We start from the raw sequence: 25,903 nt of genomic DNA on the forward strand, positions 1-25,903 counted from the left end.
ATTATACCGATTAACTGATTTTTTTTTTCAGATCAAAACCGGAATTTAAAAAAAAAAGAAACTTTTGCTTCCCTTATCGATTGCGAATCGCTATTACGGGGGTGGGGGGGTACTACCCAGGGAATTATCGATTAATCAACGCTTGTGATTAAATAAATCCAGGAGCAGAGATCCTCTGGAATAAAGCATAAACCAGCATGCTACTTTTTTATGTGATATCTGTTTTTCCGACTAGATTGCTTTTTTGATACTAGTATTTTAATTTAAATGGAACCATTTGTTGTTTTTTTTTTGTTTTTTGTTTTAATGGAATTTCGGAAGGTAGGAATGATTTAAATCAGGCAAGGAAATATTTTTTTTAAATATTGCGGTGCCAAAGAAAAATACAATTATAATTTCTGCTCACAATAGGAGGCTAAGGACGTGGCAACCGATTTTAATTAAAACTCAATTAGGTCGAAAGAGAAGAGAAAAAATTATGTAATTGAAATACATTTTTTAAAGGTGATTGTTTTGCCTTTATTGTGCATGCATTTCAAATTTATAATAAAATTATTACATATAGTCGAATTTTATTACTTATATTGGTTATTTAAAACTACAAATATAAATATTGCATTAAGTAAACATTTATTTATAATGATGGACTCGAGTGATTCACTTGTAAGAGAAGTTGCTCAATGACAACACACATTCGTACACCCATTAGCCGCAAAAAAATATTTTAATGAATTTGAATTTTTTTAAACATGGTTTTCTGCCTTGATTGTGAATGCATTTAAGCTAGCTCAAGGCTACTATATATTATATATCAGTTTTTTTATCCTACAATAAGAAAATAGTATGAAAGGTTGTTTTAGATGAGATTAGATATATACAAAGACACCAAGCCAAAAAGACCCTTCCAGTAAAATGGGCCAAAACCATGATGAAATAAATAATTTACATTCGTTTGAGCTTTTATAAAGCTCTTAAATACGATTTTTATGGAAATTTATGAAAAAATTACATTTTTATATTTCAAGGTTATTATTTATTATATAACAGTTTTTTTAAAACTGCAAGAAGAAAATAGTATGGAGGATTAGATGTATTAGGTGGGATTAGATACGTACAAAGATTGAAAACCAAAAAGTCGCTTCCAGTAAAGCAGACCAAAAACTTGTTGAAATAAATAATTTGAATTCCTTTTATGCTCTTTGTAAAGCTCTTAAATACGAATGTTTATAGAAATTTATGGAAAAAATAGACATTTGTGAGTCGAATAGTCCGGGACGATTTCTATGGTGTTCCGGAATTTTAAATAACCCTATTTTATCCAAATTTAACGTTATTACAAGAGATAGAAATCTGAATGTTTCTATTTGTAGATTATGTCAACAATGTTTAGATTTGATGTCATTATAAGTAAGAAAAATGATGATGAAATCGACAAAAAATCCTCACGCGTTTTATTTAATATATCAGGTTCTAATATATTCACAGAGGCCACATTTGGGCCATTGCGTGTAGGTTATATTTTAAATCGTTCTGAAATTTCCTCTGAATCGATGGAGTCATTACAAAATTATAACTGTTTTTGTGATTTTGGCATAAAATCGGATGCGAAAATTTTAAGAGAAAAAATATATCTTTTGATTTTCTTATCTTGTATTAAACGAATGTCAGAAAACGGGTTTTTAAGTTTCATTTTTTCTTAACCATAAATTGCAAAATAAGCTTATTATTATAGAAATGTACACCAATTTCTAACTGGTCTGATCATTTGATGATTTCCTGTTCGAAACGGTTCCCCAAATTATATTTATTTGTCTGAGCGTTTAACGGTTCAGATCTCTCGTCAAAACGATACCTGTCACTAGAATTATACCGCTTCCTCAGAACAAACACAACAGATCTATTTATAGACATGAAGATAGACACCTTGGTCCACGTGTAGCCAAGTCCTCCCAGTTCATCACGTCCCACGTGAGGATCTAGTTAGACGAGGCTGATCCCGTTAGGGGGCTAATAGATCTCCCAGGACGTATCATTACTTTAGCATAATTTAGCCCTCCAGAAAGGGGCGTAGGTGCGGAAATGTTAAGTGGTCGGAGAGCGAGCAATTTCTGTAACCGGGCACCGTCCAGCGGCCACGTCCTTGCGGTCAGGTTGCGGCCGCTTAGTCAGTTATCTTCCGGCCTGCTGCCAATCTCCAGCGACACATTTGTAAAACAATCCGCGGTGGTAGTTTGCAACATCATCGATTCAAGAAAAATACGAACCACTGGGTGTTCATTCATTTCATTCAAAAAAATGTTAACTGTTGTGTGGTGATTAGTAACCGTTAGTCGGTGATTATTCCGAAATCGTGAGATGCGGTCTGGTGTGACATAGGTTTCAGAAAAACATTTTTTTTTATCGTGCCAACGTTTCGATCTTTACTGAGATCATCTTCAGGGCCTGGGATTTACAAACATTGTTTAAATTTAACAAATACATGTAGGATGTGGAAAAAAGTGAATTTATACAATGCAAAAAAATATTTTTTATATTCAATCAAAGTATTGCTACTCACTCAAAGTGTTTGTTTTCTGCGTAATTGTGCCATTTTTGCGTGTCATGTTGAGACTGGCACTCTCACGATTTCCGAATAATCATTAACTGTTGTGCTGTCTGTGTCCAACATGAAATTTACGTTTTTGTTCTTATAACACTGGAACACGTCAAGAGTATTAACGAATTAAAACTATATAAAAACATTTCCAATATGTAATCAACTTATAAATTTATGTAACATTTTAATGAATAAACGATACGTAAGGCAGTAAAATAAACGTAGCATAGCAAAATCATAAAAACAAACTTTCTTCTTTGTATACATTTTCTTCAAAATCGTTAATTTTATAGAAATTGTAAGTATTGTTGTAATAATAAATGGGTTATTGGTAAATGTTATTAGGGTTGCATTGAGTTAGAAAAGTGAAAACTTTTCCTAATCCCTTGGTGTTATTGTTTATAGCGAACACGAAGCCGAAAACGATCATGGTAAATGGAATGCTCGAGCTGTGAACTATGCCAGATTTGGCTTAGCTGTCGGAATGGCAAATCGGGCGATTGTTTGTTATTCGGAGAATGGGTTGGCGAACGATTTTCTGCCGGTTATGCAATACGGTATGCAGTACGGTGAAAGTTATTTAGTGATTGGGTACCGAATTTCAATTCTTTCTTTGACCAGGGCTATATCGATCGGAATATTCTAAAGATAACGGTCATATCCTTGATTGTTTTTTTTTAATATTAAATTACAATATTGCATATCGAATAAGTGATAACTGATCACTAATCATGTACTTAAGGATTAATTCAATCCAAGTAGTAGGATTCACAGTAATCAAGTTTTTTGTTCACTTGTAAACCACCGAATTCGGAGGAAAGTAAGAACTAATAGATGTCCCAGCCGATATAACGTGCTTTTCCAAAAGTTGTAAGTGTTAAGTATACGGACCACTTTTCTACACTCGAACACTCAGGATCACGGAATGGTCTTGATGAAAAAGGAAATTCAGTTGTTATTGCCAAGCTTTCCACCTATTTTAAAGTCATCATAAGGACCTATATTAATTACTCATTAAGAATACATATTTGTACAGTGGAGTTAACATCAATCAACATAACTATATGGATACTGACAAATACTTAAGATTGATTTGTCCGATCTATATAGTTATATTGATGCGAATTTTCCAAAAGTGACATTGGATAAATAATAATATTTTGGCCTGGATACACAATTTTTTCTGCATGGCCTATTTCGCGTTATCGCTGGAATTTGTATGGGTTGGTTAGGTTATGAACAAAATGGTCTGTGCACCCGAATTTTTATAAAACTTCATGTGCCAATGTTTTAGCTCAGTTATCAAGAAACACTGGATATTCACGTCATTGTGAATGACATAATTAGATACACAGACAGGAGCATTGTCGGTGGTTCGGATGATTGGTATTATAAGGATTGGAATAGTTTGAGGAGAGATTGGAACGTTTGTTTGAACCCCATAATCCAATTTTAACTTGGTGACGTACCTTTATCAGAGCCAGTTTTGATCGTTTATCAAGTAGTCTTTTAAGAAGACTGAAGGGTTTTTGTCTTTTGAGCCACGTGTGCTAGTTTCAGGTAAGTCAAACATCCATTCATTCTATATCATCAATATAATCTCCATCCTACCTAGTATAGCCAATACACCTACCAGTTTAACTTAAATTTACCGTAATAATGTCAGCAACAATACGTCAAATCATATTTTGCAAACTCCAAAATTTTTTAACCAATTGAAGTACTAAATTTTATGAGTAACAAATATTAACATTTGGAAGGAATTAGGATTTGAATTTCAGAGAACCATTTCAAATAACTGTCACCGTATTCAAATATAAGTCACCATTCCTAAAGAATATCACCTTACATTTGGTTAGGTTGGTTTCATTTTAAGAAATAAGCAAAAACAAAATATGATCATTGGTTGCAACATTAATCTGCCAGTTCCACCTAGGACCAAATTATCAGCAAACGCCAGCATTCCTACCACGGTACCCTCGTCTATATCATAAATAAAGAAAGCAATACTTGGCCAAACAGGCAACCTGCTTCCGCACGTTCCACAATCCATCCTTACACCAAACTGTTGCACTTTTTTGTATACCAAAGATTATTTAATGAAAATAAATTTAGTTTTTAGACTTTTAACGTTTATTTGAAATACAGTATGGAAATAGGAAAATATACGACTATTGACTAGTGTTAGCTATTATTAATCAAGGTTAATCAAAAATTGTTCAATCATTGCTTCCTATTAATATCCTGAATAAGTAAATTAATTCTACAAGAAAAATATAATAATGCAGTAATATCCGTGTAATTAGAAAAAATGGTTTTATGGATTGACCCGCGGCCTTCGCCAGTGAACCCTTAATGATTTATGTTGTGCCGACTCCCTGTTGGGCTAAAAAAGTGGTCATGCGATAATTTCAATTCTGGATTCATTAATTTTATGTTTTACTGTCTGAGAGAGAAATTCTACGGTTGTTCTAATAGGAATAAAAATGCAAAGAGCAGTTCCTTTCCACATATATAATAAGGAATATAAGGGAGTCAACGTTGAACTGATTGATTCATGCCATCATTTTGCGGAGGATTAAACAATACTCTTCAATTTAACATCATTGACGGTCTTATGCAAGGAAAAACGACTATCGGTGTTAGAATGTTTGTAATTTAAGCTTTATGTTGTTTTACTCTAGAATTACTACCGTTGAAATTAACGAATGAACTTGAAATGAATTGCGTAGTTTAAAATAAATAGGAATATTTAACAGTGAGCTTTATTTGCTCAGCTGTAGTTAACAACGAGCAATATAAGCCTTTTTATTCTACAAAGAGACACGGATGAATGTTCACTGTGGACGGGAAGCAATCTGGCTTCTTCATAAATCATCTAATAGACAAACAGTGAACACAAAAATAACTTTTCTTTTTTTATGAAATTAAACATCACAAGGAATTTTATCAGAAGGTAGATACCGTTTTTTAAATATTCTCCTCGTCGAGCGCTTTTAGAAAGCCTTTTGATTGAAATTTCTTTGTTGTTTTTTTGATTACATGCTTCAAATTAAAATGGAGAAGTAGTTCAAATGATGCTGAAAGTAAGCGACTCGCTTGACGCACATCAACGATTAACGAGGGTGATCTGTTTTATTTGCACAAACTTTTTGTACATTTTGTTATAAATTCGTACTAATTATTAATTGATTCATTTGAAGGTTTTTAGTATTTAAAATGAATTGTATCCATATTCCATTATTTAATTTTCTTTCAATTCCATTAATTTTTCAATATAAAAGCCAAGTAATTCATGATGATGATGATTAAAACAACGAGAAAAAATATATATACAACTCGCAATAGACAAGTCGAGAAGTTGTACTCGTAGGCATAAATTTATTTTCCTTAAATTCACATACTTCCTCGATTTGAGCTAAATATACACACATACTGTTTATACATCAGACCACTATTATTCTTAGAAACGTGGAACGAGACCAAACTGCGGGAGTATTGTTCAAATGAGAATTCCAAAACATCTAATTCACTCCATAACCAAGAAAAATATACAATAAAAATATGATGAAATTTGGATTGTATGGGATTTGTTATGTTTTCTGAGTCATGCTTGAAGCACGTCCACCCTGGGAATCAGTCGGAGCTGTTGTGATAGTGCTGACGCCCACGTTTGCAAAGTATCATGTAACGCGGTCCTGACAGTGAAATACTTTAAGAAATCAAATTGTACAACACTTCAACTTTTATTTTCAATATTAAACTACTTAAATTTACCGGAAATTTATTTTTTTTAAGTATTTTCTTTATTACTCGGAGGAATAAGAGATTTATTTTTATCTCAAACACCATTGAACAGAGAAAAACGTGACAAATCTAAATTCATGATATGTACACAAGAACTGGCTAATGATGATTAATCACCAATCACTAGGATCTTATTATGTACTAGAGACTAACAAAATAATAGCATTGATGGCGCATTGACTTTAATTAGCAAATTAATTTTAGCATACTCAGGATAAATTTCATTAATTTATTCAACTATAGATAGAATTTTGTTCGTACCATTTTAATTAATGTTTAGTTTATTAACTAGATTTTTAGAATTGCGTCTGATGTTTTTTTAAATTAATTAATTTTTTTGCACATTTTTTAAACATTTTTCTTTCTATCTACTTGTATATTTCCTAAAATTTGCAACCAAACCGAAAATATAGATTTGATAATTTATAAAGATTATAATGATAATTTAATCTTTAGATTATAATGATTATAAAGATAATTTATAAGTAATTTGATTATATTATTAAGAGTGCCATTGGTTCCATGAGAGAGCGTGTAGGAATGCCACCCCATACGAGAATTCTGCTTGAGCATGGGAGATAATATTTGAGCTCCCATTTTCCAATTTTTGATGACACAGGGCTGTTTTATAATATATAAGTATAAGTTAATACTGTTTTTTTTTTGTCTATGTGAAGGCCAAGCTGAACAGCCGTGCAGGCTGACTTTTCGGACACTCCTTTGTTCCATTTTGTCCGTATGAGAGGCCGATGGCGGAATAATAGTGGAAAAGTATCCCATTGACCCACACATAGATTATTTATATGATATATGTGGAGGGTGATGGAAGAATTGCAAGTACTCCATCACCGTGAGTGAATAGTATCTAAAACGTATTGAATGACGTATATGTTTAAGAGTGAGTGGGTTTGAATATTGATTTTACATACTTACAAATTGTCTTTTTGTATAGAAAAAAGTATAGAAAAGTAGTAAGTTTAGTATAGCAAAAAATTTATCGAAGTCTGCGGGGTGAGGATCACTATCATGTTTGTTTTTTATCGTTTGTTAGATCCCGACATCTCCTGTGTTATTTTTATATTATATTTTCATTTAGTAGGGTTAGAGTTTGTTCTAAAATTTCGTCATTTGTCATTCTCCAAAAATACGGCTACAGGATCATCACCCAGCCGCCTTTAAGAAGAATCAGACAGATTTTTGTTGATGAAGGCGCTCCAGATTGAGCGACAGCCGAAGAGTAGTGAGTTCGAAGGTCACCATAAGTTAAAAAACGACGCCGGTGATCGGAATCTGTTGCGGATTCTTAGCCATGCGGCTTGTTGACAAGTAAACTATCCTTTTTTAAATATTACTTAAAAAGAATAAAAGTTTTATAAAATAAACTTAAACTACAGATGAAAAATGGTAATTTATATTTTTAAAGAAAATATATATAATGAAAAATCTACGAAACCTTTGTTAAAATAATACAACTTAAGCTTTATAATAAAACGTCGTAAAACACATCCTTTGTTATACTTATGTCTCTTAAAAATGTAGATGTTTTAGTTTATTTTAGTTTTGTTAAGTTTTAATTAATTATACTTTTCAAATCAACCAAGACTTTAGATAAAACATATAATTAATTAAAATAATTAATACGGTCAATTATAACTACTATACATATATGGTTTAAATAAATAACAAATTTACTTTTTTTCAAAACAAATTGATTTTTTTAAACAAAAATCGATAAATTTGTTTTTTATTGTAAGTAAAAGGGTCTTTGACGCATCTAAATAAATAAACAAACCCGTCCTTAATCCTAACTCCCTACTTAACGTCATCTGTCCCTAACCTAACCTAATAATTGCAAAGTACAAGGCGGATACGAGTGAAAGACATGTTGTATATTGAGTGAACTGAACACTATACATTCATTTCTGTATAACTTTGATTTAGATTAGACTCAATTAGCTGTATTCTTAGGGCAAGAGGTGAACTGCTGTATCTAAAAAAATACACTTTCATTATGCTCCTTATGTAATTTTGAAATTCACACAAAAGAAATTGTGTTTCAATCACAAAAACATATCCATGTCAAAATTATTTTTTATTTTTGTTTGAAAAACTTAGTAGTTAAACTTGTTTTTTAAGTTTGATTCTTGGATAGTAATCAGGTTCTCTTCCACTCTAATTACAATCTCACAAAAGGCCATTTTCACACTTCTTTCTATCTATTTATAATATTTAATTAAATTTGCATTTATGAAGAGAATATTTATTATATTATAAATGCACCATACAGCACATATAATATTTTATTATATTATTGTTGTACAATTCCGGATCAATGTTCAGTTTATTGTAACCAAAATTAGAAACATATTACTGATAATGCGATAATACAATTTAAAAAATAATTATATGCTTTTTATTGTTACTTTTAAACCAAAATTAATATATTATTTAGCCTAATCTCGTGCCAAAGCCAGGTGATGCACAATAAACAAATGATTCATAATTATCTCAGGATTTCTATTTAAATTTAGACTTAAATCTGAAGTCCCATTGTTTGAGTTACACTGTAACATTGAAATACTTGTGAAATACTTTTTTAATTAATTATACTTTTTATCTATGGTTTTGGTTAAGATGAAAAGCTAGTGCCACGAGCGGGATTCGAATCCAGCCGAAAGTCAACCATGTTCTTAGATAAAAGGTATAATTAATTAAAACATAATTAATACGTTCAATGATGACTACTAAACACATATATAGTGAAATCAATTGGAGAACGAGATCGTTTCGACATAAGAGATTTATTTGCACGATCATCGGAATGTCAAAGAGTCAAATTAAACTTTAAAAAAGTGCAAATTTGTATTCGTTAGAAAAGGACAACGAAGCCCTCCATTTTTATTATAAAAAAAGGTTAAAGTTAATAAAATAGATAGGAAATGCAACAGGGTAACTAAATATCCAGACAAATTCATTGAAATCTAAAAAAAAAATACAAATTCACTGACCATTGAAAAGCATTACGTTTTCAAGTGAAATCTTACTCGATACTACAAACGAAAAGTGTATTAATCTCGAGCTAGGTTTGGAAGGTTCTATTTGACAGAAGAAAAGAAAGAAGGAAGTGCTGAAAAAGGACAAGTTTGAAATGAAAAAAGTACAAGTATTTTAAAGAAGGAAAGATTAAAGCCAAAGGGCATGCTCGCCGTACCTTGATGCTTGATATGGTGAATTTTAAGTAATAAAATATTTTTCATTGACCACTGACTGCTCTGGTTAACTAAATTCTATCATTAACTAATTAATTATATAATTAAAAGTTAAAAGCCTTCTACCAATCTTCGTGGAAAGTTATTCAAAATATCCAAGTTCCATTAAAGCATTATGGGCTTTGAAATTGAGAAAAAATTACTGTAAAACCTATGCTAAACCAGGTAAATATTAAATTGTTTGTAATTAAGTTGACATCGCCGTTTTTCTGTGGTTTAGAAATATTTTGATCTTTTGTTTTGCACAATTTTGAATTAAATAAATTTTTAAAATTTTTCAAATACTATTTTATTATACTTTATAATTTAATTAAGCGTTCTACTGTAAAGGAAATTAAGGAAAATCAGTAAAAAAATATATTTGAAGTTATCCATCTAACTTATTTTACCTATGCCTTTAATAAACGTTTAGTGTTATATGTTTATTCTCCATCAGCCAAAAGTCCAATAAATTGTTAACTTTTCGTTCGATAATTTTAGCAATAAAATTCTTTTAGTATGTTTTTAAAGATACAGTCTATTTAGAGTTTTCACAGAATATTAAATTATTTCTGTGCCAAAGGACGGTGTTGATCGAGGTAAAATAAAATTATCAAATAAATTAGTGGAGAAGATGGAGCTTAAAGCAAAACGCTTTTTACTTCTGTAAACTAGAAAAAAAATTAAATTTAGCAGGAATTTATTTAAGGGACATTTTGGTATTTATATTTGGAAAAATTTTAATAAACAATTATGATATATATGCGTTTATGTCGTTATTTTCATGACAAAAAACATACATAAGTCGATGAAATATGAACTTACTTTGGTGCATTTAAATCAATAAACGTCAAAGAATTATAAAACACAAAATTCTTACGTTTCTTTAATTTGCACAGTTAGTCGGCGAAAAAATTTCAACAAACCGCTCTTGACGTTTTATCCAGTGTGACGTGCAGAACACAAGACACAAGACACTAAACACGCGTGTCACCTCTCCAGACTCCGGGCATGAACTGAAGCCTAGGAATTGTTGAGCGCCGCCACCCCACCTCCGAACCCGTTGGACACACTTTCAAACCACTTACACTACAACTATATCACCTAACTAATCGCAGCAATTAGATTTTACGAGGAGGGGAACAAAAAGAAAAAAAAGAAACAATGTGAAACATAAAGGACCATGACTATACTGAAAAGGTAACTTGTTAAGCCCTTACATATTTTCATTCTTCTCTCTTCCTTTATATTATTTGTATTATTGTTGTAACAGATTTTAAATCTTCGTTAATTTTCGATTTATCACCCGTTCGGTAAAGGATAAAAGTCGAGTGAAATCAATATGCATACATTCCTTTGGGATTATAGGCACCAGATGGTCAGAGATTTACAGTCTTTCTACCCATGTCTGTAGTTTTACTAAACGCGCACCTAAATGGAAACAGGATTTTTTTAATATCATTTTTTCTTGAAAGATATTACATTTGCGATGCAAATACTAGTTTGGCGAGTTTATATGGAGATGACCGTTCTGCAATATAAACCTAATTGAATTTTATTATTTTTGAAACTCTTAATCTACTCTGCGTCCTGTTTCGTATAGTAATGCTATTAAAGTAGGAGCTTGCAATTTGTAGTTTTAGTTATTTTACTAACAAAGTTTAGTAGTTACTTATAATAAAAAGTATAATTTTTTTTAAATAGTCTTCATCGGCATCTACAATCTTTCCCCAACGATGTACCATGCCCTTCATATAAAAGTTTGGGTCCCATCACTTAAAAAATAATCTAGCTCATTTTCAAGCTGTTGGTGATTACCGAACTCCGAATGCAAATATGATTGTCCATTGCTATGAAAAGGTAAAAATCAGATGGGGCCATGTCTAGAGAGTATGGAAAATGTGGTAAGACTTCCCAACTAAGCTTCATTGTCATTTGCTTTGTCGTTCTGGTTGTATGAGGCCTTTCGTTGTCCTGGTGAAAAATTACACCTTTTAGGTTCTCGAGAGCAAGATGGTTCGGGGCCAGGACAACAGATACTTATTGCAATTGGTTTAATTTAATTTTTGATAGTTTAAGAAGATTCATGGAAGGAGTTCGTAGTGAGCAAAGCCTGCCGTACTCCAATAAAAAAAGCATCATTTTTTGTGGTGAATATTCAGTTTTTGCGTCAAAGGGACAGGGCCATTTGGGGACACCGGGGCCGTAGAGGGAAGCGCTGTCATCGTCGGAGGGAGCAACAATGGGGTTAAGCAAGTAAGTGGTCTTCTATTTCCAATCCGAGTTCAGTGCCAAGCAAGTGATGATGTAGGCCTCGTAGTGGTAGGCGCATTTCATAAATCTAGAACTCCGCTTAAGAACGTTACACCCACTACTGAAAGAAGGTCTAATGCTCAACTCGAGACGCTTTTCGCCACAGTTGTACTATTGCGTAACTAACAGTACACTGGACACTAGTACGGTCAGGGTTCTGCTACCCGTGTGCAAGCATATTATTTTTATACGATTCTCTTTGGTTATAGGTTAAACCTTAGTTTCTTATCACTTGTTATTTGCTTATAATCAAAATGTTCACAAAGCAATCAGGAAGAAACTAGTTAAATTAAGAAAGGAAAGATCATCATAGCAAGATAAAATTAACTTTCATCAATCGATTTCTATTTTTGAAAAGATTGAACAACCCACTCACTCCACAATTTATCATTTCTATCAATCGATTTCTTTCAACGTACTTTCAAAACAGATGATTCATCAACTCATTGTATTACAGTTATAATTCAGCCCTTTTAATTACCCTTGGCATTAAGAAAAAATTAATAAATGATGATTTAGTTCGTATAATAGAATATAATCTTGAAATGTTTCAGTATGTTCGTACAATAACACTTGCACAATAACACATTTCGCACGATACATAGGTTGCATGAATACCCATACTATTGCATTTTTGATATGAATGTAATAACAACCTAAGAGTTTGGGCGTTTTAAATCTTTTTGAACTGTCCATCGTAGATGGTTGTTGGTCAGTGACGTTTCAGTATTTAGCCATCAACTTTAGTTTGCTTAGGTTGTAAGTATGTTAAGGCAAGATACCAAAACCAACTCTAGAAAAATAAAGTTCAGATCACTACCATGTGTTTCATCCAAAATGGATTCTGGACAAATAGATATACAACTGTGTTCTATGTCAAACTGCTGTGATTTGAGGACTATTTCGTTTTATATACATTCAATTCCTCTTATCTATCAGCTAGAGAAGTTTGCGAACTGCTTTATTTTGTATATCACAATTTCTTTGTATCTATTTTCTTGCAAACAAATTTACACAAGTTTGTATGTAATTCATACGATTTGCCAGATTGAAACAGCGAGAGGAGCATGATGATTGTAAACACCATAACCCAGCTGGTTACACCACAGTCCAACTGCTGCGTTTAGATTTGGCATCTACTGATTTCTTTAGACCAAATTCGAGTAGGTGTTCCTTCCTAGTTAGTTGTAACAAGCTGTTAAATGCGACAGTGGAAGTTTGATGAGTAGATAGTTTGCTAAAGCAAAAATTCAAATTTCAAACAACGTAAAATACTGGCGCAATTGCTGCTTTAAATTTTACCGACAGTATTTTAACAATGATGTTTCCCGTCGTTAAACAGGGTAAATGTGGTTTCCCTGTTTGGTCTCTGGCTTTACTTTATGTCGCTTCGTATGCCAAGGATTTACGACCGCCTTCGGTCCCAGGGGGACAGTTTTTCGTTGTTTATCGGAGGGATCCGTTTTCATTTTTTAAATTCCACGCCGCCGAGCAGTCTCACTGTGGGGCAGACCAACGAAAAGCCCATGAAATATGCTCAGGGTTTATCAATTGATTGTGGCCTTTCGTCTTTCCTTTCTTTTCAATTTCTGAATTAACTTGCATTAATAATAACAGATCATAGCCAATAATAATGTTAACATATTTTGGATAACCCGAAAAATAATGCAGGCTTATGTTTATACACTTTCCCAACGTGATGGCAATTTCTCTATACCCTCTGAATAGGATTTTGTGCCTTTATTATTGCACTAACAAAAAGAGAAAACATTGGTAAAACCAACCCTCATAACAAAACGGAATTAAAAGCAAATAATTTGGACAGACAGGACAAAAATTAAAGGCAAAGAACATATAAAATCATGTGGTAACATGTTTCAGGGACAATTGCGGAAAATCACACTACGCGACGCCTCAAAACCAACACGAACCTTTAACAACACAGATAAGAAGGAAACTACTACATAGCCTCAACATACTTGATAACTTAGAAATATAAAAACATGACAGATTTAACACTAACAAAAATGCCCAAACACACAAATTAACAATTCACACACATTTTTTAATTGGAATTTTCCGGATCGCTGAAAACAATTTAAACCTTTAGAAATACCAACACTCCAAAAGGATAAGGATGTAAGCACCAGCCGGAAGAAAAAAGATTAATCCACCAAAGGCGCCGTCAAACAAAGATAACGCCGACACATTCACCTCAACCCGCGAGACCTTATAAAACAGACTAGGCTTAACATAAATCACACAGACCCAACACTGAATATGGCAAAATGTTGAAACACTTCTGACAGTCCAATACAGTAAAGATAGGCAGACCGGTATTAACCAAAATCATAAATTAAATTATACTAAAAAATGTTTAGCAGTACTGCTAGCAATAATTATAATATATAATAGTAATAAAATTTTGGGAACGATTTGCTCTAATATTTTTTCATAATTATTATTCAATTTATTAGGTTTTACTCTCTTAAGTCCTTTTATATAAAATGCTGATTTTTGCTTCATCTAAAGATTCAGCAAAAAAATATTGCATATATATTTGCATATAGTCATATTAATTTTATGTTATTTCAAGAATGCCGCCTTGGTGATGCATCGAGTTAGCCCTCACGATTTCCTTTTACAGATTATTACCATATACTTACTGCTACAAGGACAAGATGCTTTTTTAATATATGTTTTTTTTAATTAAAATTTATACGACGTATTTTATAATAATTTTTTTAGTACGAACGCGAATAAACGAACGTCTGGAGAATTCGAAGGACTGTGAAATCTCGTATTATTTTAGCTTTGACCAGAACTTCATTCAAGTCCACAATTTTTTTTAAATTTGTTTTATCACTGGATCATAGAAATCTTATAAAACAAATATACATCATGTGGATCATCTAAAAGTTAAGGATTTAAAATGGGTTCAAAGTAACAATTTTATGCAAGTTTAAATAATTTCTTTGTCCTTAAAATTTCTCATTTATTCGGTAAACTTAAAAAAATGTGTTTGGTTGGAAGGCTGTCAATTTGATTGTTTGAAGAATGCACAATTTATGAGGACTCATTCATACGAAGACTTTTCTTGATCATTGTTTGCTGTCTCCTTTTTATCAATGTTATTGTATAATTCTATCAATTATATTCTTTAATTCTATCAACTACAATTCATTAGATTTCGTTGTCCGATTGACCAAATCTTGCAATTAATTAATCTTTTTTACGAGGGATTTTCATTTAGTAAATTTTTCTTGCAAACAATTCCATTTTGTCCACACTCTTGAAACCGGTCAAATGATAAAATAGTATTAATTAATTCGGCGGCAATCAAGTTAAAAATCATTACTGCTTTACTTTGTCGTATCCAAAGTTGGTCGGAGTTTTAAGCAGGATGAGGCAAGACAGCCCACCTACCACTGAAGATGGCGAAAAGGTGTGATGACATTGGCTTGTGGTTTTGATTAGTAAGATTGGTGATAAAACAATTTCTATTATTCAGGATAACTCATACTTTTGAAAAGCCCATTTCCCATGGTCTAGGCGGGCAATTTGACTACAGGGTGATGTGTGGGTGGAGTCGGCCCTAAAGGGGGAAAAATGGTCAAGGAAGAATGAAAATTATTCGCCATAACTATGGCAAAATTCACGTAACAAATGCCAGATTAAAATTCAACATAATTGGTTGTTTATTGTCTCTTTTTATGTGTTTGGTTTAATTTTTACTTTGAATTTTTTTGTGTGCTTTTTATTAGGTTAAAGTTTGGTTTTACAAATCCTGTAACTTTTTGTCTATGTATAGTGTAGATATTTTATCCAATTACTCTAATTTGGTTGTTCAATATGGTTATAAGTCTCCTTTTTAAGTGTTTCGTTTAATGTTCCTTTATTTTAGTGTTTATTTTATTAAGTGGGGAAATAAAATTTGCTTAGGTCAAAAAGTTGAAATATTAGATTAACCCACATTCCCCCTTTTTCACATTATCACCATATTTTTCCATTTAGCATAAGATTTCTGCAGTTTGTTCCGGTAATTAAAGTAAAGGTTAAAACGCTAGTAAGCTTTTTAAACGAGTTAGTTTTTATGAAATTTCCCAAGCTCTATCATGAATTTTTCCAATGAGATTACATTCTTAGTTTTTAAAAAATTTAAATGTAGCAGTTTTTTTGGGGGGGGAGTGTTTTTCTTGATTTAGAACATGCCGTCGATCTAGTCTGGCACTCGGGCTTGATTTGGAAAGTGAAGAACATCTTCACTCACACGTACCTCTCATACTTTGATCTTATCTGACGGACCGATTTTGCCGAGTCCTTCAGGGAACAAAATTATAACCTTATATTATTAGATCGGGTGTTCCTCAGGGAAGTAGGAATATTTTCAATATATACTCCACTACTAAACATTCGTTGATGATACAGCGATTCTTACACGTAATTCGGACCTCTTAATTAACACTCAACACTTAAAACAATACCTGAATGATTTAACAGTGTGGTTCACAAAGAGGAAAATGAGAGCTACGAGTAAAGAGAAAACCCGTAGATAGTTGAGAAAAAATTAAATAGAACATAAAATTTTGAATATCTTTTCGTCATGGCGAAAATAAACTCAGGTATCTTCCTCTGAATTAATTCACGTTCCAGCTCCCGTTTAAGGAGTTGAGCCGTGTTTGGTTTTAAATGAGACCCGTAAGGACGATTCTGGGAATGCACTTTTACCACGAGATTTGTTCAAGGATAAACGCTGGGCAAATTCCTCGCCTCAATTCTCGCGGAGCATCGTACCTAAAAAGAAAAATAGCAAACAAAAACTATGGAAATCTGCCAGTTACTCCAGCATAATTCTGCTTGATCTGCTGTGTGGAATGCTTCGAATAACATTTTTCCTATTTATGGAATAAGTGTAAGACAATAATCTGTCGGTAATTTGTTTCATATTGATCAAAACAAGTTTCTTCACACTATTTTTATACATTTCTTAAATGACAATAGTATATAATAAATTTATTACATAAACAAACAATAATTAAAACTAGCGTAGTGATAAAGGACTCGTGTGTTAAATTCACAATGATTATCAAGTATGTAAACTGTTATAACAGAAAACAATATTAAAAATAAATATTGTGTTAATGATTTTTCAGCATGCCCTAAAGTTTGATTTCCATAGTACATACAACAAATTTATAAATTATCAAAGCAAATACGTCAATAAACCAAAACATAGGTAAGAGTGTTGATAGTTAAAGAATCTGCTATTCAAAACCAGCAACTCTTATCATGCTTAATAAACAAGTCAATCGACTTTTTTTAATCAAGCCTTCGAATTTTCAGGATGAAATTGTCTGAATTCAGAAGGTGAATTGACACAAGAAGACAAACGACCTTATGACCGCGAGCTTTCATCAAGACGACCCATTTAATTATACATTTCGCCATCTTCCACCGTTTCTCCTAAAAAGATTTATAAGTGAATCGTAGGCAAATCTTTTCAAGTTTTTTCACTTTTTCCCCCAAAACATAAGAGAAAAGAAGTTTCAAGAAAGATGCATTTTTATATTAGCTGTAAGAGTTTTTATTCATTTACAATCAAAGTGATAAACAGAAGGACGACAAGGCACTATTTTCCTTGACATCTTGGCACACTCTCTTCTCGCTATTAACACTAAACACAACCTATAGAGAACAAACACCGATATATAGAAGATTGGTGATTTATCGAAAAAAATTCTTTACAATGTTTACAAATTCACCAATTATTATACAAAAACTAATACATGGAAAGAGATAGACAGAAATAGTGAGAGAGATACGTAGAGACAAATAGACATAGATAAATAGATAAAGAGAAAGTGTGAGAGAATAAGAGATAGGTAGCGAGAGCGAGAGAGAGAGAGAGAGAGCGAGAGAGAGAGAGAGAGAGAGAGNGTGTGTGTGAGTGTGAGTGTGTGAGAGTGTGTGTGTGTGTGTGTGTGTGTGTGTGTGTGTGTGTGTGTGTGTGTGTGTGTGTGAGAGAGAGAGAGAGAGAGAGAGAGAGTGAGCACGATCGACGGTGTGTGATGAAGCAAAAACAGGAAATAATCTACTTTAACAAAATATTTACTAAATAAAGTTATTCCAAAAAAGGATTTCATGTCCATCATGTCCAAACTGCTATTATTGGCTATAGTTATTTATACTATTAGTTATTAATACTTAGGTTATAAAGAGTTACCGTTCACTAATGGAATGCACATAAGCTTTGGTTTTTCGCATTATGTATTTATTTTTTTAAATGTTTTAAAGTGAGATTTAACCAATGCCAGGCTTGCGTAATGCATGAAAGAGTTCAACAAAAATTGACCCAGCTAGTCACGTTCTTCTACGTTCATGCGAAATACGAATTGCTGTTTTTAGATAGGATCGTGATATACGGTAGAAAAGGGATAAAATAAAAATCAGAGACATAATTCGATGGAAAAACGCCAAAAAACCTATTAATCCTGAAGACATAGTGTAGATTTATTCCTTTTAAAATCCTGTAAAAATATACTACAGAGATTGTTCAAACATTATCTCTGATGAAATCGATCTTATTCCTCGGAGATAATCAAAAATGTCAGACGGCCGTCGAGGTTTCAGAGGAGGCTCGGAAGTGCAATCAAGGTCCCGTTGTATGCTCAAACAAATTGAAGCCTTCGGACTCATTATTCCTCGGCTGTAATCAAATATCTTGTATAAAACCGGTTCCCGCTAATAACTCAGTTGCAGAAAAAGCCCTAGGAATTCTTCGCTCCAATTTAAGAATTTTTAGAAAACACTCGCCTTAGAAGAAATTAACAACATTGGCTCTTTAATTATTAATTTTACTCTATATATATTTTAGTTGGTCCTATTTAACCAAAGCAATTATTTAAATTGATTTATAATTTTTATGTGAAGAGTGGTAGAGATTAGGGCGATGAGTGGGACTCGAACCCACAGGTCGGTTCGATATGCCAGTGTTATAACCTCTGAGATATCATGACGTTATGGAAGATCAACGTCACGATGGCTCAAGTGGTTATAGCGCCGGGGTATAGGAGGTCGTGGGTTCCAGTCCCGCTCCGGACACTAATTTTTCATTTCAACCACACTTTATATAAATTTCATTTATTTTAGTGTCTTTATTTTATTAAATTTTAGTGTTGGTTATAAACTTATTTCACCTCAGATAAATCAGATGAATAGTTTCTTTCCAAGCCAAAATAACTGTTTATTTTCCTACATTGTGTAACGAAATGTATATTATCGATTTCATCCGCAAAGTTCTATAAGAGAAATAAAACTTTTTTTAAATATACTATTCCTCAAATCAAGATTGTTTACATAGTTTTACACATTCACCCAAAATTAAAAGGTAGAATTGTCTAGAAGGTGAGGAACTTTTATTATTACAACCATTTGCAACTAAGCAGTGAGATGAAGTTCTGGGAATTGATTTGATCAGTATCATAGGATTTTCTACAACTTCTCTGGCACAAAATTGATTTTCTTTGTTAGCATTTTTTCTAAAATTGGTGTATATATCAACTAAAGTTCAATTTTAAAAAAATAAAAATTTTATCTAGTTGGGAAAACACATATTTTTGTAACGTCTAACTGTAAATCTTCATAAATAAAATTGATAATGTTTTATTTTTGTAACTGGTTAAAATTTGTATTTTACTTATTAGAGGCAGATAGTATTGGGGCAATTGGGGCAATACTAGAATATTTATACTAACATGCTCACTAACCTGACTGCCAGCAGAGAGAGCTGAATTACACTTTGTAAATCGCTCCTGGGAAAAGAAAAAATTAAGATAAACTCAAAGACTGGTTGATGAAATAAGTATAAAAATTAAATGTTGTATAAATAAAATTTACCCTCTGAAGGCAACAATCCTTGCTTTAAAACAGCTACGATGAACCAGCTAACTGTGCACTTCGACTATTCGACACTCACGGAACTACTTAACGAACAGTTTAAATAACACTTCACGAAAATGTAGGAAAGATAAAACAATCACTCAACACCACCTAGAAAAGAAAAATACAAGAAATGTATAAAGCCTTGAATAAATTCATGTAGTTTACATATAAAAATTATCTATCAGATCCTGCGAAAAATTGTATTCAGTGTAATAAAAATAGAAAAATATGATTTATTGTACAAACACTAAATGACTGAATAAATATTTCTGGAAAATGTATGTATTTTTTTTAAACCTTTAATGGCAATGAATTTTTTGTCAGCCAATAAAATAAAGATTTTTAAAAGCATTGATATGGCACTAAGGGCTGAAAAATGTACAATACTGTAATTGGGGTGTGTATTATTATGAAAAGGACTTAATTCAAAATAAAAATAAAAACGTTGACTTATTATTATCAAATGCTGTAGGTGCTTCTTAGAATCAGTTCTGATGATAATTTTAGTTGAAAGTGAAGTCAAGAGTTGATGTTTCATATACCCAGTAATTATATTTATTTATTTTTTGATTCATTAAAGGCACAGGATTGGAAGCCTAATATTACAAGACAAGAACAAAAGCAAGATAAACACAATATAAATTGATTGGAGAATGAAAAGTATAATTGTATAATAATTATATTGTGTTGTATTGCAGAAGGGGTTTCTGAGTAAGGTTTTTATGTGAAGTTCTGAACAATTTATCTGATATATAATAATTTATGTGGAAATGTATCATTTGTTTTATGCCTGGTTTCAGGTGTGTTTACAATTAATGTAATTAGAATTTTGGAATGATTACAACAAAAGTGTGGAATAAAACCCAATTTACTTATCTAAGAAACCGATGCTGTACACTTTCAAGAGATGTTGTTGGTAACGGTGTGGTGAGAAAACTATAGAAAATAATTTAGAGATGGGTATGACTAAGGATATACATGTCAATTTTAACACGTGAACATTCTGAAAATATGGAGAGAAACAAATTGTAAATCGTACAAAAAGTTTTAGAGCTTTAGCAGCTTAACTTAAAATGCAGTTTTTAAGCATTATCTGTTTGTCAAATAAGGTGCCCAAGTCCTCAATTACATTGATTGAAGTGAGTGGGGTGCCACTGATTGTGTTAGAATTATTGCACCTTGATAAGCGGATATGGAATCATTTTCAAGTATCAATATTTATATCATTGATTTATATAATCAATATTTACATCATATAAACACCAAGTAGGAGGATAATTATTTTGGTAAATTAAATGAAAAAGAAGATACAGGTTTAAAAATCATTACATTATCAGGAAAGGGAAAAACAGATGCCATTAAGCACAGAGTAATTGTCATAAAACAAGAAACAAAAGAGGCCCTAAGTAAGATCCCTGAGGAACTCCTGCAGTAACCGAGAATTTAAAAAATTCAGAAAAATTAACCCTATCTGGAACCTTTTTCCAGATATGAGTGAAATGGAGAGAGAAGACTGTCACCAAAATCAGAACTCGTTGAAATAAATATTTATTCACATTCAGTATCATTAACCATTAACACACATTGCAGAGGAATGAAGTGCCCTATTTACTGCTACTAGTACACCACCTCTACTTTTTAGTTACTTTATAAATGGATAGGGACAGGGGATAAAAGAGGTGGCCACAAGGCCTTCTGCACCTTGACCTGAGCAGATCTATTGTGCTCCCTTTTTTTTATAACACACTGGCCAGCTTCAGGTTGTTAATCAACCTCCACAGCCTTGCCAGCGGCTCCTTGGTGTAGGATCTTGCTTGTGGTTTTCCTTGCCCTAGATGCAAGAACCTGCACTTACATAGGTCTTCACTAAAACATAAAATGTGTTCTGCGGTCTCCTCCACTTCCTGGCAATATCTACACAGTGTTCTATCTGCACTCCTATCCAATGTGTGTGATTTCTTAAGTGGCCGAACCCTGTCAGGAGACCAACCAGAAAACTGGTTCGATTGCTGTTAACTTTCAGCAATTCCATTGTAAGTTTTGAGGATGGCTCTCTATGAATCTCTTTGCATGCCTCCTACCTGTGGAATCGTTCCACCACGTTTTGGACTCATTAAGGACCCATTTTGAGACATATCTTCTTTTGTGGCAAGACGCTAGGATTCAAGACCTAGAGAGTCCATACTGGCTCCCTCTTTGGCCCCAAATGCCCAGGGATCCATGCCAGGGCAAGCCATTAATGACGCTGATTTCCCCCAGGGGCTCATGCAGGTCTCAATATGCTTCGCCTTCACATGAAGCTAGTGCCTTTAGTGCTGCCTGAATGACAGAGAAGAGAATCTTCCGGGTATGTATTCCTAGCCTTTTTATTTCCCTATAAATGGATTTTCAGCAGAGGTGTTCTTTTTAAATATTGTAATTCAACGTTAAAGTGATTAGTACAAAAAAATTCCCTCCTTCAAACTCTCGAATTTCAGATACCCAAAGGATGTCCCATCATTCAATACATCATGAATTTATTGGACGATTTAAATCAGTAAATATTCTCAATTTACGGTAATCTATCATGTTATAAGCTATAATGGAGAGGCCGATGTGGAATTTTATGTAAAACTGCAAGCGTTAAAAGAAAGTAAGTTCTGTCATGTTTAAACTATCAACATATTATTAGGGCGCCGATTATTTTGTCATTTGTCAACACATCCACCGTTTTTATAAACAATCTGTAATAATATCTTCGAAAGATAGTCTTTACTCACAGATTTGTCATTTTCAACAATCCGGATTTTAAGCTCATCCAGTTGAAAGAGTTACAAGCAAGCACGTCTCGACACGAATTGTAAGAGAGAACCCGCGGAACCGCCGTTCCACCGCCACCACGACGTCCCAATGAGAAGCTGCCTTTTAACGTCACTCAATTTTTTAACGAAAAGCGTCAATTACAACACAACTAATACCTTTATATAGAAGGAAATTTTTTTAAAATTAATGATGAATTTGTATGTCTTATTTATGCATTTATCTCCATGTTTAATTTTACGTTTTTTTAAACTCAAATTTGTCAAACCAATCTAGTCCCCTCCCGTTGTAGAAACCGTATAACACTGTTGTATTTTAATTTAAATTTAAAATTTTTATTTAGATGGTCCTTAAATTCAGAAAATTTGTTCAATTTAGTCGTGTTCTTTAACTCTAGATTTAATTTCACTGTCCCTTTGTCCTATACAATTAATATCTCAATCATTAAAATTAAGTTGGTAAACCCCGCTTTTTGTCAAGTTGTCAACCTTGTCTTTTGGTTTTGAGAGACTGTTGCTAAGTGAACACGCGCCTCTAAAAAAGCTACTCTATAATTTTCTCATTTAAGAATTTTACTTATTTTTCTGATAAATCACGAATGTTTCAAGCAACGAAAACAATGATTTATTTTTTGTGGGGTGGCTGAGTACGATTGTTGTTTCTTTTAAAGTTAATTTTTTTATTCTTTTGTCTTCTAACCTATCCATAAATATTTCTTGATATCCATTTTTTTAGCTAAGGTTTTGTTATTTTTTGAAATTAGTTTTTATAATTAGTGGTTGTCAATATGAGTTTCAACATAACGGTCTCTGAACCATTGAAACCAGTAGATTTATGGGTCCATGGGTGAGAAGAATCCGCTCGTATCATGGCGTCTGTAGTATGTACAATTGGGCTCAGTCACCCCACTAAAAATGAACCATTATGTTTTTGTTGTGCTTGTAACTCCTAAAACCTGATGATGAGCTTCAACGAAGGTAAGATGTGGCTAGATATCATAAATTTGTTGAACATTAGGGTTGCGGTCACAAAGAAGTGAGTAATGTAGCTTCTCGCCCAGAAGACAGCTTCACTTGGCAAAAAGTTACTTTTACTCACTTCTTTGTGACTGCAACCCTGATCCTCAATAAATTAATGATGAACTTTAAGGCATGAAGTCCAAATTGTTGAAAACAAAATCTCACCCCACCTTTTTTTCTCATGGAAAATTTGATAGAACAAAAGACAAAGGGTCGTCATAATCAGTTTTACCAGAAATTTGGTGAAATTTTTTGTTGACTCGAGAGAACCAGGCATTGGTCAAAAATTTATTTATTGTACTATTAAAAGATAAATGATAGTAGACTTGTTGAAGCCATGATTTGGACCTATGCCGGATATATAAAAGGAAGGATCTGTCTGACAACCTTGCTTCCTTTTCACCTTCAGGTCTGCCGAGGCCATCTATTGCTTGATTTGGTTTTGATAAGTCAGAGATTCTGTGCCAATCCAGCCCACTAATGCTTCAATTTCATTTTAATCTTGTTTTTAAATATATTTTCAGTGAGTGATTGCCGAATCATGGCCAGTTCTGAAAATTGTTATGTCCAGCTATTAGAAGCAAGATAAACTCTGTTTTAATAAATCAATTATTAAATACATTCAAATGGCTGTAACCACTACTTTTAATGCAATAACCAACAAAAATAAGATTAACATGAAATTGAAAAATTGGTGGGCTGGTTTGGCACAGAAACTTCACTTATCAAAATCAAATCCTGAGTAGGTGAGGACGGATCATTCTTACATGAGTAAACCAAACAACAGTGCCAGGCCTTGCTTTTGAATATCTGGGGCATAAGGTCCAAATGTGGCCTCAACATGCCTCTTTTTATTACACTTAATACATTTTTTTTCAGGATCTGATAGATAATTATTATATGCAAACTACATGAACTTATTGAAGGCTTTATACATTTCTTGTATTTTTCTTTTCTAGGTGGTGTTGAGTGATTGTTTTATCTTTCCTACATTTTCTTGAAGTGCTATTTAAACTGTTCATTAAGTAGTTCCGCGAGTGTCGAATAGTCAAAGTGTTGTGAGTGTCAAAGTGCACAGTTAGCTGGTTCATCGTAGCTGTTTTAAGGCATGGATTGTTGCCTTCAGAGGGTAAATTGTATTTATAAAACATTTAATATTTATACATATTTCATCAACCAGGCTCTGATTTTATCTTAATTTCTTTCTTTTCCCAGGAGGGATTTACAAAGTGTAATTCAGCTCTCTCTGCTGGCAGTCAGGTTAGTGAGCATGTTAGTATAAATATTCTAGTATTGCCCCAGTAGCCGATATAATCATCTTGCTTCAATAGTATCTCTCTGTATTAAATGAAATACAAATTTTAATAGGATCAGTGTTCCAAAAATAAAACACTATCTATTTTACCTATTACAGATTTATAACTTAGTACAGTGAGAAGTTACATAAATATGTGTTTTTCCAACTAGATTAAGTTTTTATTTTATTTAAATTGAATTGTAATTGATACATACATCAAATTTAGAAAAATACTATAAAAATGAGATCAATTTTGGCCCAGAAAAGTGGGAGAAAATCCACCGATACTGATCACATCGATTTCCAGAACTTAATTTCAATGCAAATAGTAATAATAGCAATAATAATGGCCTTAATGAACAAAAGAGAAACACAGTCTTTGATGACCAGGATAGAAATCTTGCGAATTTTAAATGGCTTTCCCAGTTATAATTTTTTTATACAAATCGGTCCAAAAATGAAACTAGTGTAGTGTAGTAGATTTGCCGATGAGTACAAACTCAACTAGTCTCTATCGAATGAGGCTAGCTTATACACTGCTGAACTCCGTGCAATCAGGTCATTGTGCAGTATAATGGAATTGCAAGGAATTTGTAATGCCATTATTTGTGCTGGTGCAAAGAGTGGTTGTGAAGCCATCTTAGAAATTCACAAATACCTGTATGAAATTAAAGCACTTAACAAACATGTGGAATTTGGCATTTCTGGAAATGAGAGCTGATCAACAGGCAAGGAAAACCTCAAACAATCCCCAAAGAACAGATCAATTTTCTTTCTACCCAGATGACATTGTCATTTATGTTAAAAACATTATCAAACAAAAATGAATGGCAAGAAGGAATGTCTGTAGAGAAATTAGAAAAGAATTTAAGCCAGTTGTACT

The 25,903-nt window shown here is 32.7% G+C and overlaps 1 long non-coding RNA gene across 1 annotated transcript; it reads right to left on the reverse strand.

The window, feature by feature from the left end:
- Positions 1 to 19,689: 19,689 nt before the first annotated feature.
- Positions 19,690 to 22,740, reverse strand: LOC112126717. The gene is made up of 3 exons (XR_002910169.1): positions 22,665 to 22,740; positions 19,861 to 20,013; positions 19,690 to 19,775 (listed from the first exon to the last, which is right to left on the reverse strand). It is a non-coding gene; the product is annotated as an uncharacterized LOC112126717 (long non-coding RNA).
- Positions 22,741 to 25,903: the final 3,163 nt, after the last annotated feature.

The sequence above is a fragment of the Cimex lectularius genome, unplaced genomic scaffold, assembly GCF_000648675.2.
Source record: "Cimex lectularius strain Harlan isolate CLEC.00 unplaced genomic scaffold, Clec_2.1 scaffold155, whole genome shotgun sequence".
Taxonomy (NCBI): domain Eukaryota; kingdom Metazoa; phylum Arthropoda; class Insecta; order Hemiptera; family Cimicidae; genus Cimex; species Cimex lectularius.